This window comes from Marmota marmota, unplaced genomic scaffold, assembly GCF_001458135.2.
Source record: "Marmota marmota marmota unplaced genomic scaffold, marMar, whole genome shotgun sequence".
NCBI lineage: Eukaryota > Metazoa > Chordata > Mammalia > Rodentia > Sciuridae > Marmota > Marmota marmota.
Genome location: NW_026000168.1, coordinates 180,533 through 198,685, shown reverse-complemented (window position 1 = coordinate 198,685; position 18,153 = coordinate 180,533). Strand labels below are relative to the sequence as shown.

The following is an 18,153-nucleotide window of genomic DNA, read 5'->3' as shown; positions in this document are numbered from 1 at the left end:
ACAAACTGTAGATGCTGGCACCTCCCCTCACGGTACCCTAGAGAAAGGGGTCACTGCACTAAGAGTACACTGTCTCCATCCACAACACCCAGTCCCTGGCAACCTCCGGCAGTTATACTTTTTCAAAAATGTGCTGTGATTAGAATCTGTGTAATCTGCAGAGTTGGACGGTTGGAGACCGGGGGAGAGGTGGTGCTGTGGTTCAAGCCGTCGGCGTTTGGCTGGTGGAATCCCTTCTTCTCCAGGGGACATGCTCACCCTACTTCAGGCCCTCACCTGATCGATGAGCCCATCCATATCCTGGAGGGTATTCCACTTACAGTATACCGATAAACATTAATCTCATCTTAAAAGTGCGTCACATCGGCATCTGGAATAATGCTTGCTAGTACCAGGTCCTGTGGCCTGGCCAAGCTCAGGTGGAGAACTAACCTGCACCCCCAGCAACCTGAATCTGAGAGCACTCCATGTCTTTTTGAGGCTCGACAGCTTGTTCCCCTTGCCAACGGGTACTCTTCCACTGTCTGGCTAGGCCACGGTGGGTTCACCCCTTCCCATACTGGAGGGATCTGCTTCCCTCCACTTTTTGGTACTGTGAATGGGCTGCCCCAAGCATTCAGGTACAGATTTCTGTTTCCCTTTGACATCAGTTGGACTCACTGGGGTGAATGCCTGGGGGTATGATTGCTAGACTGTGTGTGAGACTCTTGCTTTGCAAGGGGTTGCCCAGCCAGCTGGCAGAGTGGCTGTGTGCCAGTCAGCTCTGCTGCTGTGGCAGGGGCCTGGAAAGGCGACTCGGGAGGGAGGAGGTTCGGCCAGGGTTGGCCTACTCCATGGCTCGAGGCCTGAAGCGAGGCCGACCACCATGGTGTGAAGGAAGCTGCTCAGCTCAGGGCAGCCAGGAAGGAGAGACAGAGGAAGGGGTCAGAGACAAGGTAGGGTCCCCCAGGACGCCCCACCACACCCTCAGTCAGGTGGCTCCTCCTGCGTCTCCACCGCTTCCCACTGACGCCATCCAACTGCTAATCCACCAGTGGATCAATCCACGGCTGAGGTCGGAGCCCTCAGGGTCCAGTCAGCTCCCAAAGGCCCCCCTCTGCCCGCCGCCCTGGGACCCAGCCCTGGGAGTCTTTGGGGGACACTATGTGTCCACACCACAGCACTGTGGCTTATGCACCTCCACCAGCATTGGACGAGGCTCTGCTGTTCCTGCCCTCACAGCCCTTGGGATTGTCACGTGTCCCATCAGCCCTCTGACGAGCCTGTGCTGGCCTCTCATTGACGCTGGGAAGGAGATTCCCTAGTGATGGCCGTGCCGGTAGATTGACCCTCTGTACCTTGTCTTTGGGTCTCTAGCCCATTTTCAACCTGAGTGGTTTCTTCCTTATTGAGTTTGCTGACCTCTTTGTGCACAGTAGGTCCAAGTCCTTTATCAGATGCTTGTCCTGCAAATATTTTCTCCTGGCTGTGGCTTGTCTTTTCATTCTAAGTCATCTTCCTGTTTAACAACGTATTTTCAGATCATTAAAACAATCTACAACGACGCCAAGTATTGCCAGCTGATGTAAATAAACAACAAGGCCCTGCCAAACTCCTGAGCGCGGTGGCCGTTTATCACACAGGTGGACCCAGGCTTGCCACCCGATCCCTCCACCATCAACAGCCGCTGCTCTGCCACCCGGTGCCCGTGGTGTCAGGTCCGAGCTCCGTCTGGTGCACACATGAGACATTTCAACACCGGGAGGAGAGGCGGTCATCAGGCTGCTGCCCACCCTCTCCAGCCAGGTGAGGCGTGCTGTGCTGCTGTTCCAGGTCTGATGTGTGGGTTCCCTGCATTCCCTGTGGGCACTGGCAGGTTCCATCAGGGGTGGATCTTGCGGGTGTCGCCCATCCTGGTCCAGGAACGGCCAGTGTAGACTTCTGCACATTGCACTGGGCCCTGCGAGACTCAAGATTCTGCACCCACATGGCAGCCCCCAGTGCCCAAGGGTGTCCCAGAGGGAAAGGTGACGGACGCTGGGCTTTAGGAGCCAGGTTGCTATGACAGGGAGACGGGGTGACAGAGTGGCCCACAGGGGCCTGGGGTTTTAACCCACAGCAGCCTTGTGCTCCTGGTTTCTGGCAGGATCCACCAGCTGTCCCTGTGAAATGAGGCTGGTTAGCCCTCTGCACAGGGTGGCTCCCCGGGGAGAGACCACCACCACCCTCAGAGCAGCCCTGTACAGTGCTGGGACACAGGGACATGGGGAGCCTCACTCTCCCACCCTCAGAGCAGCCCTGTACAATGCTGGGACACAGGGACATGGGAAGCCTCACTCTCCCACCCTCAGAGCAGCCCTGCACAGTGCTGGGACACAGGGACATGGGGAGCCTCACTCTCCCACCCTCAGAGCAGCCCTGTACAGTGCTGGGACACAGGGACATGGGGAGCCGCACTCTCTTCTCCCACTCTGTCCAGGGCAGGTGGGGTGGGGCTCAGGCTGGAAGGTGAGGTGAGTGTGATACCAGGTCTGACCCTGGAGAAGCTCTTGCAGAAGCAGATACCTGCTCAACCCCGGGTCTGGCCCGGTTCGTGGGGCCACTGTCTTGTCATTTAGGCTCTTGTGTGTCCCAACAGCAGCTCCTGGTGAGATGAGGGATAGTCATATCTGTCTGTGTGCCACCCACGTGTTTATCATGTCTCATCCATTTATGTCTACCTATGTGTCCATTCTCTGCTAATCTCCCATCTTCCACCTACGCCCACACATCGCGTTTCCTCACCCTCCATCTGCCCACAGACCCTGGCTGTCCCTGTCTAGGCGGTTCTGAACAGTGCTGCCCTGTGTGTGGAAGTCCAATGACCCGCTGCCTTTGGGTCCTACCTGGATGGAAGACTGTTTCTGATTTGTGAGGATCTTCTGCTCTTTTCCATAAGGGCTGTGTTAGTTTATACCCCACCTGCAGGGGGGTGGTCTTGGTGCTCCCTGGACACTGAAGCACTGGGCAAGAGGTCACCTCAACCTAGTTGGCAGTTCGGGAAGTGGGACAGTGCTGCCCTTTGGGGCTGAGTGTCTGCAGATTCTTGGAGAGACCGTGTGTAAGGTGTGCATGTCACTCTTCCTAGCAGGGCCTCTGGCCTGAGGTCCGTGACTTCCCACCCTGGTTCTGTTCACCTGAGCTCAGGTGAACAAGTCTGTGATCTATAGTGTGTAGTCTGTGTGTGGTGGATGGTGTAGACCAGGTCTGTGGTCTATGGTGTGTAGTCTGTGTGTGGAGGTCTAAGTAGTGCCCAGGTTCCAAGGAGAGACCCATCCCTGACTGTGGAATCCTGGCCAGTGGACCTGCAGAGGCCAAGTAGCCTGGAAGTCCTCACGAGCCCAGTGACAGGCCTGGGCCATGACCTGGCTGTCAAAAGACCACCCAAGCTGCATGCCCCAGACCTCTGGGACACCCCTGAGTCTAGGTCATCAAGTGTTCAGCTCATGAGCCGCAAGCAGCTCTGTGGATCTGCTGCTCTGCCTTTGCCCAGGCACATGGCAGTGTGACAGCACAGTCCAGTGCCCAGAGACAGCACATCAAGGTGCACAGGTGGGCACAGGGGCAGTGCGGCAGGCCTGCAGACAGGGCAGGGTGATTGCACACCCCGGGCCAGGACACGGTGAGCCGCCACCGTGCAGTGCCAGCGGTGGTCATGGCTTGAAGGGCAGTTTCTGCGTGGCTGGTATCTAATCGCACAGGCTGATGGCGTTCAACCTCTGTGTCTTGTGGTCATCCTGTCGGCGAGGCTTGCCAGCGACCGAGGAGACGTGATAAGAGAGTCTCCTTGTCAGTTTCTGCCCGGCCCTCTGTCTTCATCAGGGCAAGGCACCTGTCCACATCCCATCTCCTGAGCTCGGCTGTCCGAGGTGACAGTCGCCGTTGAATGTAAAGTACCCAGTATTGATTTATAATGAAATAATGTGCTGTCCAAATCCACAGACCGTCGCTACAAGCCCCCTCTGCTCACACAGAGGTTCAGGTGTCAGTCTGCTTGTGAGTCCAAGAGAAGGCTGCTCCCTCCGAGCCACGCTGACTGTGCCCTGGTCTGGTGTGTGTCTGCTCGTGTTCACAGCAGTTGTGCCAATGAGGGTCCCAGTGTGCATGGCCCGTCCTGTGGAGTGTTAAATCACACTCCACCAAGAGGGCAGAGGCACGCTGCAGGTCCTGGCAGGTTGCAGGCTCAGACCCTTGACAGGCTGCAATCGTGTGGTGGCCTGGTGGCCTCTAGCTGTCACTCCCCCCGCTGACCCTGCCCCTGAGCCAAGTCACAGTCCCCGGGGGGCACCTGCGGAGCAGCACAGGGATTCAGGGGTCTGGGTTCTGGGGGCCACCAGACCTGTGTGCATGGGAGGGCTCTGCCTGCCCACCGTGGCTTCTCCCCTGCCCATGTCACAAGCAGTGCTTCCTGGCTGAGCTGCTACACTCCTAGCTCAGTCCTAGCACTCCCCAGAGGGCCTGGGGACACCGAACATAACAGGAAATGGCAGCTGTGACCCAGTTCTCCCTGTACCCCATGCTGCTCACCACCCTTGTGAGAAGAATAAAGACTTCGTTTCAGCAGAGGAATTGGTTTTCATCTCCACCTGTCAGGAATGGTCCACCAGATCCATCAACTCGGTCGGGAACCACTGGCCCCTGGCACTGCTAGGACCTCCCTGGGCCTCACGGAGTCCTGCCTGCCAGACCCTGATAGCTGGAGGCCCAGGAGCCGTGTCCTGTGCCACCCATCTCTCACCCCACGAGGCCCTGCAAGGAAGCCGTCTGCCCTCCCAGCCAGCCCCTGTCCATGGCCACCAAGGAGGCTCCCGGCAGGGAGAAGCAGGCTCCCGTCAGGTCAGCTTGGGCTGCCCATGGACGGGGTGGAGAGCCTGGCTCCACCCACACCTTCGCTCTATGCTGCTGAGAACACGGGAGGAGGTGAGCTGGGCTGGGTAGGGAGAGCACGGCAGTGGGGTGACCCTAAGCCAGAGACACCAGACTGTGAGGTGACGTACAAGAGAAATGGGAGAGAGCAGCAGGACCTGTCCTGAAGGGACTTGCACCACTCAGGGGAACAGCACCCTGCAGCAAGGTGCACAGAGGACACTGGCTCCACCCCTTTCTGCAAACTTCCAGACTTGTAATCCTGGGCTCACTCCAGTAGTGATGGTCAGATGGCTGTGGATAGACTGTGAGTACTCATGGAGAGCACCCCTATGAGACAGAGCTCAGCAGTGGTGCTGGCCAGTGCGGGCATCTAGGTGGTGTCAGCTAGTGTTGGCGTCTAAGTGATACAGGATGGTGCTGGTATCTAGGTGGTGCTGAATAGTGCTGGTGCCTAGGTGGTGCTCAATAATGCTGGCATCCAGGTCGTGCTGAATAGTGCTGATCTCTAGGTGGTGTCAGCTAGTGCTGAGGTCTAGGTAGTGCTGAATAGTGCTGGTGTCAAAGCATTTTTAAAGCTGCCCTCTCGAGGCCTAGGACTCACCATGGACCAACTTGGCCCGGTAGCCTTGTGGGGGACAGGACAAGGGAGCCGGGCCACAGTTCCACTCACTCCCATTGACCATCCTAAAACCAAAAGTTAGGTTTCTGGCCAAAAAGCTGGTGAAATCAACAAGACATGGGTGGCAGTGAGGGAGGAGTCTCTTCTGCTCCCGTCACAGTTGTCCCGACTGGAGTCACCTGACTGCAGCAGCCTGACGAGCAGCCGGGTTCCAGTGTCCCCACCCACAGGCTCATCTTTCCTCATCATCTCCTGTACCCACTTTGATTAGAAAAACGTTTGCCATTTGCTTTGCCTGCCGGGGAGCTCGGAGCTGAACCTGGAGCCAAATCAGTCGTGACTGCCCACGTGGAAGCCTGATAGCGCCTCCCCTGGGGCTCACGCGGTTTCCTTCTGTGTGCCTGCAGGTGTTGGGGTGCACACTCACATGCCCCCTCTTGTCTGTAGAAGTGGAAATGAGAGGGAGAGAAGACGGCGTCTTAGGGGAAGGTTTTCAGCCGGGAGCTCTGGAAACCCCACTGACCCTCTGTGAGACCCTGACAGCAGTAACTGTGCTCAGGCGTGGTGAGAGAGCAGAAGTGCAGGACGGGAGGCTGGGAGGACGAAGCCACCCATCCCTGTGACTGTCACGGAAGGTTCCGGCCACCCTGACCTTGTTAGGATGAGCCTGGGCGGAGGGGAGGAAGCCTGCTCCTCCCACCACCCTTGGATGGCCAGACAGGGCGGGCTGAAGAGCGGGCCTCACGTGGAGGGCAGCGTCCCCTGTAACTTCGTGGGAAGTCCCTGGCTGTCAGAGGGGAAATCCCTGGGACATGTGGGGACAGTTCAGAGCGGAAAGTGTCTCTATCTAACGTCTGTCCACGTCTGGGGTGTGCTGAAAACGCCCCTTAGGGTCCCAATCTGAGCTACGTGGACTCAGCGTCTCTGGCGTGGGGCTTGGTGGGACCGGCCATGGCTCGGGGCACCTCTGCTATCCTCGGGGTTGGACAGAAACCCGGGGGTTCATGAGGCCAGGTGTCAGCAGCCATGGTGTCCCTGCTGTGGGACTCACTGTCCAGGCCCTCCGGTGCCTCGGAGGACAACACAGGCCCCTGCAGCAGGTCTGGGGTCTCTCTACCCCTCTGTAACCCTGGGGCCTGACGCCTCGCCTCGGACACTCACGCCTCTCCCTGGAAGTCTTGGTGCGGGTGGGCGCTCCAGCTCTCAGACCTCACCACCTGGACTCTGCAGACCCAGGGCTCCTGCACAGCCCACCCCAGAGCCCCACCCCCAAGAACAGCCCGTGACTCTAGACGCGGTTTTCACCTGTGAAACAAACTTGGCTTAAGGAACTCCTCCAACCACCAAGGCCAGGTTTTGCAAACAAAGCCGTATGTCTTTGTGTGCTGGTCTAGAGGAAGTACCCCTGTTTTCAAGTCTCATGTTATTAGGGGACAGACAGATATGAACGGTGGGACACGAGGTTAGGGAATAAGTCTATAAACCGGGCCCGCTGTGCTGACCCCCACAGGCTTGCTTTTCCAAGAAGCAATTCACCTGCAGTCGTGCCTCAGTGGACAGGATCTGTCACCTTCCTCAGCAAACTACCTGTTCACTGCAGGAGACATGCAGGCCCCGAATAATGTTGAGAGGAACCCAAGTTACCCTGAAGGGGGACATTTGTGACCAGATCCTGAAACCCTGGGAAATCATGATGATTCCTCCTAACCATAAAATCTGTAAGCATGTATGGGTAAGGATCCAGTTAGAACCGGTCAGCATGGGCCAAGGTCGGTGACCTAGAGTGGCCATGGCAGAGGGGACTTGAAAGTCTGATGTCGTCCTGCTGTCAGACAAAAGTCAAGAGGTGGACCTGTGTGGACTCTCTGGAAACTTCTCTGGGATCCCCAATAAAAGGCGTGCAGGAGAAACCCCTGGTTCCTCTCCTGAGAGGACCCACCCTCCCCTTGAGTGTCTCCCTCGCCTTCTAGCCCTTCAATAAACTCCTTCCGGCTACTCTAAGCAAGGTGTCTGAAGTCTTTCTGAGTTGAGCGCAGATTCAGGGCTTGAAGGGGGGTCTTCGTGCTGCCCGGCTCCCTGGACGTCCCTGTAACAATGTGAGCCAAAGCAAAGTCTCCCATTTCCAGAAATCTGCTGGGGGTCCCTCAGCCGAGCTCCCTTTCTAACACGTCAGCTCCCTGCCACCCCCTTGGCTGCACATGCAGAGCTGATGGCCGAGGGGACGAAACCCAGGCTGGGGGTGGGTGGCGAGGCGGGCAGCGGGGCCCAGTCAGTAGGCTAGAGCCCAGGCAGTGGCCGCCTGGGGCCTGAGTTCAGAGACCCTGAGGGAAGGACTGGCTCACACCCATTTTGTTAAGGGAGGAGCAGGTGATCATCCTGGCCTCGCGCTCTCTCCATCTCTCTGTCCGTCTGCCCCTTTTCCTTCCCCTTCCCCTTCTTCCCCCGCCATCCTCGGGGATGGAGGAGAGGGGCCTGTGGAAGCCGGCACACTGTGGATACTCGCACCAGGACAGTCCTGGGGTCTTCGTGGCTGATAACGCCAGGACCTGTTCTGGGCACTTTACGCACATTGTCTAATTTACACCCCGGCCACAGAGCTGCAGAGTCGATCCATTATTCAAGGGTGAGAAAATGTGGGCTCGGGAGATGAAAGAATTCAGGTTGTTTGGTTTTAAAGTTCGCTTCATAACCAGACACTAACTTGGTCTGTGGGCCTGAGAGCTCCCTTGGCCGTATTTCCACTGAGGTCACCCTGTAGGTGACACCCCGGGTCACCTACACTGGGGAGGTGCTTGCTGCAGCCGGGAGCTGTCGTTAGGGGAGCTGACCTCTAGCAGGCAGATGCCCATTTTCTCTCTTCAGCCCTATTGTATTGACATGTTTGTTCTTTTCAGAGCATAATCTGTGGCAGAGAGTTCAGATTTGAGAGTGCCTATGACAAACCAGCAGGTAGCTCCCCTTGTGCCCCGCCACCCCGTGGCTGCTCGCCACACAGTGGTCGAGTCCTTGCTGGGACTCAGCCACAGGGCAACTCCCACTGCATACCATGGAGATCTATTAGCGTTATCTGTGCTGGGTCAGGGTCGACGCGCAGGCCAGGCCCAGCCCACACCTGTTTTAAGTAAAGGCCGACTGGAATGCAGCCGCGCCCACCTGTCTGCCTGCTGCCCGTGCTCATACACGTTGCAGTGGCCGGCAGGGAAGTCGTGTGGTCTGCACTCCCCGGACGCCCTCAGGGAGCACAGGGACTCCTGACGGGACAGTGGGCTCCTCTGTGTCCTGGAGACGCTGTGCTCTGACCAGGAGACTGGTGCTAACCTGAGCGCAGAGGTGACCCTGTCCCAGCGAGGCTCTTGAAGACCACCCCGAGCCTCTCGAGGTGACTCCCCGTCGGCACACAGGGCCTGGTCAGCTAAGCCCTCTCTTCGGTGGCCTGAGAACTCGCCACAGGAAGAAGCCAGGCTCGGGCAGTGGGGGCAGCTTGCAGGAGCCCAGGTAGGATCCGGCGGACATCCCAGGGAGGGCTTTCCTTACTTCACATGTGCCCTGAGCCCTGTGCAGGAGGAAGCTTTGGGCTTGTCTGAGGAAGCGGTTTGTGGCGTCTTCTCCCGCCTGCCTGGTTGGGCAGTGTGAGAGGGCATGGCATTCAGGGTCAGAGGGAACCACAGGGTTACAGAGGCCACCAGGAGGACGGCAGCCTCCTCTGCTCGGGCTGACTCGGGGTTGCCTGGTGTGAGCTGTGGGGACTCTTCTGGGTTTTCTTGTAGACATTCTTCTGTTGAGGAGAACATGTCCTCCTGTCTTGGCTGAGGAGGGCTTCGGGTGGCCTTGGGCTGGGCCCGTCGCCCTGAGAGGGTGCTGTGGGCAGCCAGCTCCTCTGGAGCAGATCGCCGCGGGCCTCCCTGGGTGAGGCCTGGCTGTAGCACAGGGCAGGACTGGCCTCTGTGATCTGCTGCTGGTGGGAAAGACTTGGAGGTCACCGTTTTGTCTCTGTCCCAGAACGAGGAGAGAGAAGTCTGACAGGAGGGTCAGAAACAGCACAAGTGGGACCCTTCCGTCCAGGAGGCAAGGCTCCCAGGCATGTTTCCACGTGCTCCCCGCCCCGTCTACGGAGCTCAGCTGAGCCTCGGAGTCCTCCTGAACACTGGGCTCCTGGTGGCTCCTCTTAGGAAAGAAAGGGCAGGTTGCAGCACTTTCCCTCCCCCTACATGGTCACTTTGGGCTGGCCACAGGCCAGGGAATGAAAACAGCCAGCGCGTGTTGGTGTTTGTTGTTCTGAGCACCCCACCGGGGAGCCCTTCACCCCAGGTGCTCACCCCAGACTTGGTTTGCATTGTTTAGATCATTGTCTGTAGATCACTGTATCGCCAGTGCTGAACAGTCTGAAAACATGTGTTTCCATTGATTCTGAAAACCACCTGGTTATTCCCACCTTCCAGAAGGGAAAGCAGAGGCCCAGAAAGCAGTGGACACTCAGGGGTGAGGCAGGGCTGGGCCCAAGAGGATCTGCTCTGGGACCTTCTGCTCTGGCCGCCTTCCTCCGAGCTCTGGCTGAGCTGGTGCCGTCCTCTGTCTGCTCTGTGCAGCCCTGGCCCTCGGGCTCCTGCTGCTCCTTGCTGGACTTGACCTGTGCTCTTGGTAGACTGCCTGCAATCCTTCTGGAGGGAGGGAGGTTCCCAGGCCTTGCCGTGCAGAGCCCTGTGGAGTGGGGTCAGGGGCCACTGGAGCAGCAGTGTGCATATACAGGCAGACGACGGGAGCCCCTGCCCACTGCCAGAAAAGAGGATCTGCAGACCAGTGTGATCATACCAGGTGGGGCCCTTTGAAGTACTGTCAGGGCAAGCAGCCTACAGAAAAGACCTGAGAGTTGCAGGTCAGCTGAAGCCCCTGGCCAGGCAGCCTACAGACCAGAGCTGAGGGCCCCAGGTCAGCTGAAGCCTCTGTGAACTCACCTTTCCCCTCTGTGCGTGGCCCCAGGTGGGGACAGGAAGGGATGGAGACAGCCCTAGAGGAGGCTTTGTGTCCCTGATCCTGATCCTGCAGTTCTGAGGAGAAGTCCCAGGGGATATGGAGACAGGTCGTCTCTAAGTCAGGTCTGGGGGCTGCGGAAACAGCACCCACGGGTCTGGTTGCTTCTGCACAGCTCCTCGCAGCCCACCCAGTGTCGGCACGGGGTCTGCCTGCAGGCCACTGTGACTGATGGTCCTATCACGTGGTCAGCACTAGGCACAGAATTCAGGGACAGGCCCGAGCTCCTGTCCTTGGCTGGGCTCTCTGCCACACGACCCCTGGCAGTGGCACCTGGCTGCGGTGTTGGCAGCAGTCATGGGCCTGCTCTTTCTCAGCTCACATCATCGAGAGAAAAGCAGAGCGGATGCCCGTTGCTGACCCAGGTCAGGAAGCAGTGTGACCATTTGAGGCACTTGTGTCATTGTTAAAGCCTGTTGCTCCTGGCAGATGGAGGTTGGTTTCTCCTTGGTCCCCAGCGTCACCTCTAATCATGGAATCCACGCCTGGTAGAGGAGGTGTGATTGTGGCCTCGTGGTCAGGAGCCTTCCTGACCCTCACCTGATGACTGGCAGGCTGGGCAGTGCGGCTCCAAGAGCAGCCCCTGTCAGGCAGAGCTGAAGGCATGCGGTGCCCCCCCAGAGACCCCTCCAGCCTGCGTGAGGCCTTCCTGGAGGGTGGGCCCGAGGGCCTGGGGTGGCGGCTCCTGGTTTTCATGCCCCCCTGCAGGCCGAGGCTCTGACAGCTGTTCTGGGAGGTCTTTTCCCAGCCACTGGCCCGAGCACTGTCATAAAGCCAATTAGAGTCTCTGGCAATTAATGTCATCTCCTTAATGTGCCTGGAATGTGCGTATCAAGTGGCTCTTGATGGACTCCGTGGCCTTTGGAAACGCGTCCATGGAAGCAAATGAGCCTGCTCCCTTAATTAGGAAGGAGGTGAAGGCAAAGCGTGGTTGCTGGGTACGGAGATATCCAGCCCAGCTCAGGGTTCCAAGAAATGAAGGTGTGTCCCCCTGGCACCCAGACTAACGCCAAAGGGTGGTCAGTAGGCGGAACAGTGGCATTCACATATGTTCAGCCAGGTGCGTGACAGAATCCATGCCTCGGAACACACTGGGGACGGGCTCCGTACAGTGGACACTGTCATTGCATCATTTTGGAGAAGGATATTCACAAACTGTATGTGAAAAGGGAAGGGCCAGAGAAACGGGAGCTCTTGAGTCCAGAAAGAGAAGACCCCGGGTGGAGACTGAGTAATAACTTGATTTTGTTTTACACAAATGGGACCAAAAGTGCAAGCTTTGGGAAAGAGGGGTGGGACAGTGGAGCCTCGGGCTGCTGAGCGGCCTCCAGATGCACTCGCCTCTGCTCGGCCAGGGCTGGAGCGTGGCCTGAGGACCAGTGGTCACATAGGGATGGGTGCTGCTTCTCCGCTCAGTATTTTCCTGAAGTTTGGTGTGTAACGTAATTGATTGAGGTTCTCTCTCCCTCGTTCATGTCTCAACAGCTGACTGACTTGGGGGAGCGGGTTTGTCTGTCCCCAGTGAGCGACAGAGTCAGGATGTGCACTGCCCGCATGCCTGCTCAGGGAACGGGGCCAGGGTGCTCTGGCCATGCCGAATGTGAGCCACTTTCCCACGCAGGCCCAGGCACGGATGTTGGACTTGGACCCTTCCGGTTGTCCCAGGTGCCCCCAAGAGAGCTGTGTTCTGGCCCCAGCTGTGCCCCTTCCACGTTGCCCCTTTCAAAGAGCACTCATGGTTCTTAACTTAGCTTCCGTAGAACTTGGAGGATGATTCTCAGGAGAGCTGGGGGGCAGGGAGAGTGAGAGCAGACTCCTGCTAGGGACCCACGGCCCGTCATTGATGACAAACCAATCAGATCGATTGGCTCTAGAACGCTGCATGTAGTGCTCAGCATCCTGCAGCTGCCACATGGCCATGTTGGAAGAGGTCAGGCCGTCATGTCGCTCCTGGAGAGGCCACAGGGAGATTGCCTGGGTGAGGCTCACCTGCGGTCACCCAGCAGGGGCTGAGTCGGGACAGCGATTTGGGAGTGACTGTGCACCTGCGCACCTCCAGGTTCCTTCCCTCCAGCACCTGCATGGTCAGTAGGATGGTGTCCTCGGGCCACGTGTGTGTCGATCCCACCATCAGTGCCCAGACATCAGGACGGCAGGGCAGATGGTGAGTGGACAGTGTCACTGAACTTTGGAAATGACAGCCCTGAGAGTCCACCTGGGGAAATGCCTAAAATTGGAAAACAGTGTAATAGAATGTTTGATTTGCCACCAAAGACCTCAGCTAGGAAGACCACCATGTCCAACTGAGTAGACGCTTGGCTGGCTTTGCTCTTCAGCTCCACTGAGCAGCTGCCTACGGCAGCTGGGGTCCTGGGCTCTACCCGTCCCCCAGGTACCTACCCACGTGCTCCATGTTCACAAGCACACCCCAGATAGGCCTTCGCTATGCCCACAGGCTGCCACGTTTGCCTCAGCAAGTCTGTGATGTGGTCACTAGGTACTTTCAGAGTCCATCGGTGTGGCCCTCAGAGTGGGTGGCAAGGTGGCTGCACAGTCACATCCCTGGAACTCGGTGTTTAGTGCTACCAGCACCTGATGTGGTCCCTAGAAGCAAAGTTGCTTTTCTGTGATTCATTAGAACTTTCTGGTCCTGAATATTCAGTGCTTCAAGCCACCAGGAAGACTGTCCCTGACCCCCAGGGTGAGGCGGCTGTGTACCTGGCCTCCTAGGGGACACCCCGAGGCATCCCTGGGCCTTCTCAGTACGTGTCTTTGGTGTGCTTCCCAGGGAAGGCTGCAAGTCTCTGTCCCACATCCCAGACCCTCCCCAGCCCAGGGGTCACTTGCTGAATTTAAAGGGCTGGAGAGCCCGTGGCTGCGGAAGCAGTCTTCACCTGTAGCAGGCGGGGGCTATGGGAGGTGTGCCAGCTCCTTGCCCCTGGAGGGACAGCTCCCTGCTCTCTCCCCCTCCATAGCCCTGTCAGCATCTGCTTTGGGGGAGCTGAGAGCCAGCTGTGTGCCCTAGGCAGGGCAGGGGTGTGCCCTAGGCAGGGCCTAGGCAGTCCTGCTGGTGGTGTGTCCACAGCTGCCTGGGGCCCAGCTTGCAGCTCCAGAGGCTTGGGCTGTGTCCAGGATCACCTTGGCCTCTGTCTCAGGCCTCCAACCTGAAGTGGGAACCCAGGACAGCAGTGGGAACACTTAGTGGGACTCTCGCTGCTGCGGAAGCTCCAGGCGGGAAGCAGAAGCCCAGGATCATGAAGGCCGTTCCGAGTCGTCTGAGTCCAGCCGGCAGTGCACACGGGTGGCTCCTTCCAAAGAAAGAGAAGAGAGCGAGAGGAAACCGGTGCCCTTCCACACAGGCCTCACAGCCCTGCGTGCCCACGGAGCTCGTGGCCCGTCAGCATTTCCCAAGGCTGTGACACTAATGCTCGGTGACAGTGTGGTTAAAAATTGATGCCTCTGTAGCAAAGAGCCAGTTTCATTTCCCTCTCCACTCAGGTTGGCTACAAGGTTGAGGAAATTGTTAGGGTGGATTGAAAATGATCCAGAGCAGGGTCTTCCCCCAGGACCTGTACACAGGGCAAGCTGAGCAGCAGGGGCCACCTGCCTGGCCGTCTGGAGCCGGGCAGCTGCAGGGAGAGCCTTGGGTGTCCGGGCTCTCCCACATGCACACTCCTTCCCCCGGGGATCAGAGGGCGGCGAGGGCCCCAGCTGCAGGTCCCATGCTGGCCGGCTGCTGTCTGTCCCTGTGGTTGTGACCCCGTGTCCTGTCTGTGAAGGGTGCATGAGCACCTACTTCCCAGGATCAGGTGAGTTAGTGCGTGAAGTGCTTGGCCCTGTCCCCTGCTGTACCTGCCTCTAACCTGGGGCTGCAGGAAGAGCATGACCCACCAGGGACCAGGGTGGGTACCAGAGAGAGGACAAGTGCAGTGTGAGCGCAGTGCTCCAGGACCTCTGCCGTAGGTGTCATTTCCACTCTGAGGATGGCAAAGTGGGGGCTTAGCTGAAGCCAGTTGCCATTCGCTTGGCAGAGCTGGTTCTCAGATGCCAGCCTGGCGTGAGCACTAGGGTTTCCTCCCATGCCCTCCTGAGGGCTTCCTGGCGCCTGCCCTCACAGCTGCACTCCACTCCACAGGCCCTCTCCACTCTGCAGGTCTCCCCAGCCAGGCCCATACAAGCTCCTCGGTCCTCTGCACCTGAGCCACAGCAGGCCACAAAGCTCACTGTGCCCACCCCCATGCAGTGTCTCTGCAAGGACAGTCCCTTCTCCTCTCCCTTCCTCAGCCGTCTGTGGAACCTGTCCCAGACCAGGCTGCGATTCCAGGCACAGGCCTAGGTTCCTCCTTCCCATTCTGAGTGTGTCCCCGGGTCCCCTGGCAGAGGGCCTGCCCTGCTCTCATTCCTGCCGGTGGACTTGGAGCTGCAGTCCCGGGGCTGGACACCCTGTGCCAGGGACTGCGGCTGGTTCACACCGTGTCCGAGGCCGGGCAGTGACCCCGACTCCTCCGTGGATGATGAGGGCTCCTAGCGTCTCAGACCTGGCCTTTTGAATGCCGGCCATGTTGCTATTGCTCCAACTTCCCATCGTCAAAGTTCTCAGACAGAAAGCCTGAGATGAGTGCTGGGTACCCGCACCTCATCACCTTGTTGTGAGTGAGCTTGTCAGAAACCCCGGCCCCTTCTTTCCCTGTGGAGGAAATTGACGGCTCTGCCAGGGGGAATCCTTGAGTAGCTCACATCCACTGCTGGCAGAGAGGAGGCTGCTTTGGCTCTCTCTGGTTCCTGCAGCTCTTTCTGCCTTGATCCTTGTTCCACCCTCTCCTGAAACCTCTTGGACCATCCTAGCAAGCAGGATGTGTCTGTCACCTTTTTGGGGCTCCGTGCCCTTCATGCACCCATGCGGCCTGACTCACTGTCCACCTCTGTGCTGGAACCTTCCTGTGAATGCTCATGCTGCAGACCTGGCCCTTAGGGATGCTACCTCCCTGACCCCTGGCTGGACTGTGACGTCTCCTCCAATTGATGATGCCTTCTTGCTGCACCCTGGGCAGACACACCCAGGGGCTGCATGGACGAGTGACGCACACGCAGAACCACAGTCCAGAACCACCAATCCTGGGATCTGATGGCTTTCCCAGCAGTCCTGGTGATGCAGATGAGCTCCGGCAGTTGGAGTGGCAGGTTGGGTCATGGGATTCAGGCCTCCTCAAAGCTCTAAGACTGTGCTTTGTTTGGGCCTCAGCATCTGACCTGGGCCTGGGGAGCTGGGTGTGAATGACAGCCAGGTACTGAGAGAGGTGAAGTCCCAGTGTGGCACAGCAGAATGGAAACTGGGCAGCTGAAGGGCTGACAGGTCGTGGTTTGCAGGTGGACGCACAGCAGCTTTGATTACTGACACTTCACCATAGAGGCTTGGCGGCAGGTACTTGCAGCAAGGTGGCCACAGTAGCAGAAGCAGGAAACGAAGTAGCAGGGACAGCACATCCCCCTTGAGGATGAGTGCAGTGGAAGTCCCTAAGCCGTATGAGCTCAGAGTCCTCAGGCTGCTGACCGGCTTGTCCACATAAGGGCGACAGCATGCACCCTCCAGTAGAATTGCACCAACTCCCTGGCCTTGATGGACCTGAAACTTGCTGATGTCTAACTTAAAAGCGCTGCTGCTCTTGGGGTCAGGCTTTGGGAATTAGCCCTCTGGGCTGCAGTGCCACTAATAGAGCATTGCTTCCAGATCTCGCTGTCCTGACCCTCCTTTCCCGTTACACAAGCTCACCTGCGGACGTGGGCGTTTGGTTTGTGGAGGGTCATTCTCAAATTGCCTCCACTTATGAAGCCTAGAGGCTGTTGATCTGGGTGTCAGAGACCTAGCTTCTGGTCTTCCCTTTCCTTCATCCAATACCCTGGGGACATGGACCAAATGGCTGCCTCCAACAGTGCCAGCTTGGCTTGTGTATGAATGTGGGCATGAGCAGGACCTTGTCTACTCCAGGTGGACACACTCTGCGCTAACCTGCTCGAGCTCTGCAGTCACAGGAGGTGGGGACAGTCATCCGTGTCTCACGAGGACTTACCCTCAGTGCGTTCGGCCTTTGGAACCTACCTGGAGCAGATTAGAGGCTGAGAGAGAACATCCTTCCTACTCAGCAAGGCCCATGCATGTTTAATGACTGACATCTCCTCGAACAAAAATGTCTAAATTGGGTGTTTTAAAAAGTTTGACCCTTGGGTGTCCCTTTAATCATGCCTTTGATCAGAACTTTCCCAGAGGAGTCCCGTCAGCTACCCAGAATGTCCTGCTTGGCTCCCCCCGCACCCCTGCCGACCGCCCAGCTGCCTGCCAGCGCTCAGCTTTAGAGAGCTCATTCAAATGATCAGATTGTTAACGGCCACTGTGCCGGCCGGCCGTCCATACACGCTGCAACACGCTCCTCCAGGCGGTAACTTCTCCCTCTTGGTTCTCTGGGGGAAAGGACGTGAAGATGGAGAAATATGTACCAGTGTGGAGCTCTCCACCTGCTCACAGATTGACCACCTCCAGGTGCTGCTGGACGTTTCAGTTAGTGTGAGATGGATAGGACTGCAGGGAAGCTGTCTCGACTGGGTGCAGCGGACCAAGCAAGTCTGATACCCGCCTGCACCGGTCTCAAGACTTCCAGAAACAAGGCCGTGAGCTTTGTGGGTTTGTCACAGATCCTATGACCTGAACAGTGGATGTTTCTGGTGTAAGGCTGTGCAGACACCCGTAAATGAGCTTGCAGGCCTACTGTGTGGTGGGGATCAGCATCTGACGGAGCTTCTCAGATGCACTGGTACAGCACATCTCACAAGATGGAGGTAGGGGGGTTATAGTCCTCTAGAGCATCTGGGACACACAATAGGCCATGTGTGTGCATGTAAAGGTGCATCAGGGGAGGTGTGCTCACACTTAATGAACACGTGTGGGGTTTATAGTCATGTGGAGCATCTGGGACACACAGTAGGACATGTGTGTGTGTACAGGTACAGAGGAGGTGTGCTCTCACCTGATGGACACCTGTGGGGTTTATAGTCATGTGGAGCATCTGGGACACACAGTAGGACATGTGTCTGTGCAAAGGTACAGAGGAGGTGTGCTCTCACCTGATGGACACCTGTGAGGTTTATCGTCATGTGGAGCATCTGGGACACACAGTAGGCCATGTGTGTGTGTACAGGTACAGAGGAGGTGTACTCTCACCTGATGGACACCTGTGGGGTTTATAGTCATGTGGAGCATCGGGGACACATAGTAGGACGTGTTACATTTGTGTGTATAGGTGCAGCAGGGGAGGTGTGTGGGGTTATCGTCACGTGGAGCACCTGGGGCTCATCAGCCATAATATGATCGTGTCTGTCCTGAAAGGCTTAGCAACAAGCAAGTCAATAACTGGGAGATCATTTACTTTGGGATGAATTTTCTTATTTTCTAATTCTTCATTTAGTAAGGAAAAAATAGAAATAGGCTGAAATTTTCCCATTGTCTATCCAACCAAGTGAAGCCTGGAGATGGAATTCATTTCTCCCGTTAAGACCAGATTCCCTTTGGAAAGGAGACCTGCGTTGTCGTGGTGCCATGTTTACAAGCTGTGCCCACCCCCCCCCCC

General features: G+C 57.5%; 1 long non-coding RNA gene across 1 annotated transcript in view; it reads left to right on the top strand.

Annotated features, from left to right (window-relative positions):
- Nucleotides 1-939: 939 nt before the first annotated feature.
- LOC125611716 overlaps nt 940-18,153 on the top strand; it is a 100,713-nt gene continuing 83,499 nt past the window's right edge. The window contains exon 1 of the long non-coding RNA XR_007341902.1: nt 940-1,785. This is a non-coding gene — a long non-coding RNA (uncharacterized LOC125611716). The remainder of the gene's footprint in view (nt 1,786-18,153) is intronic.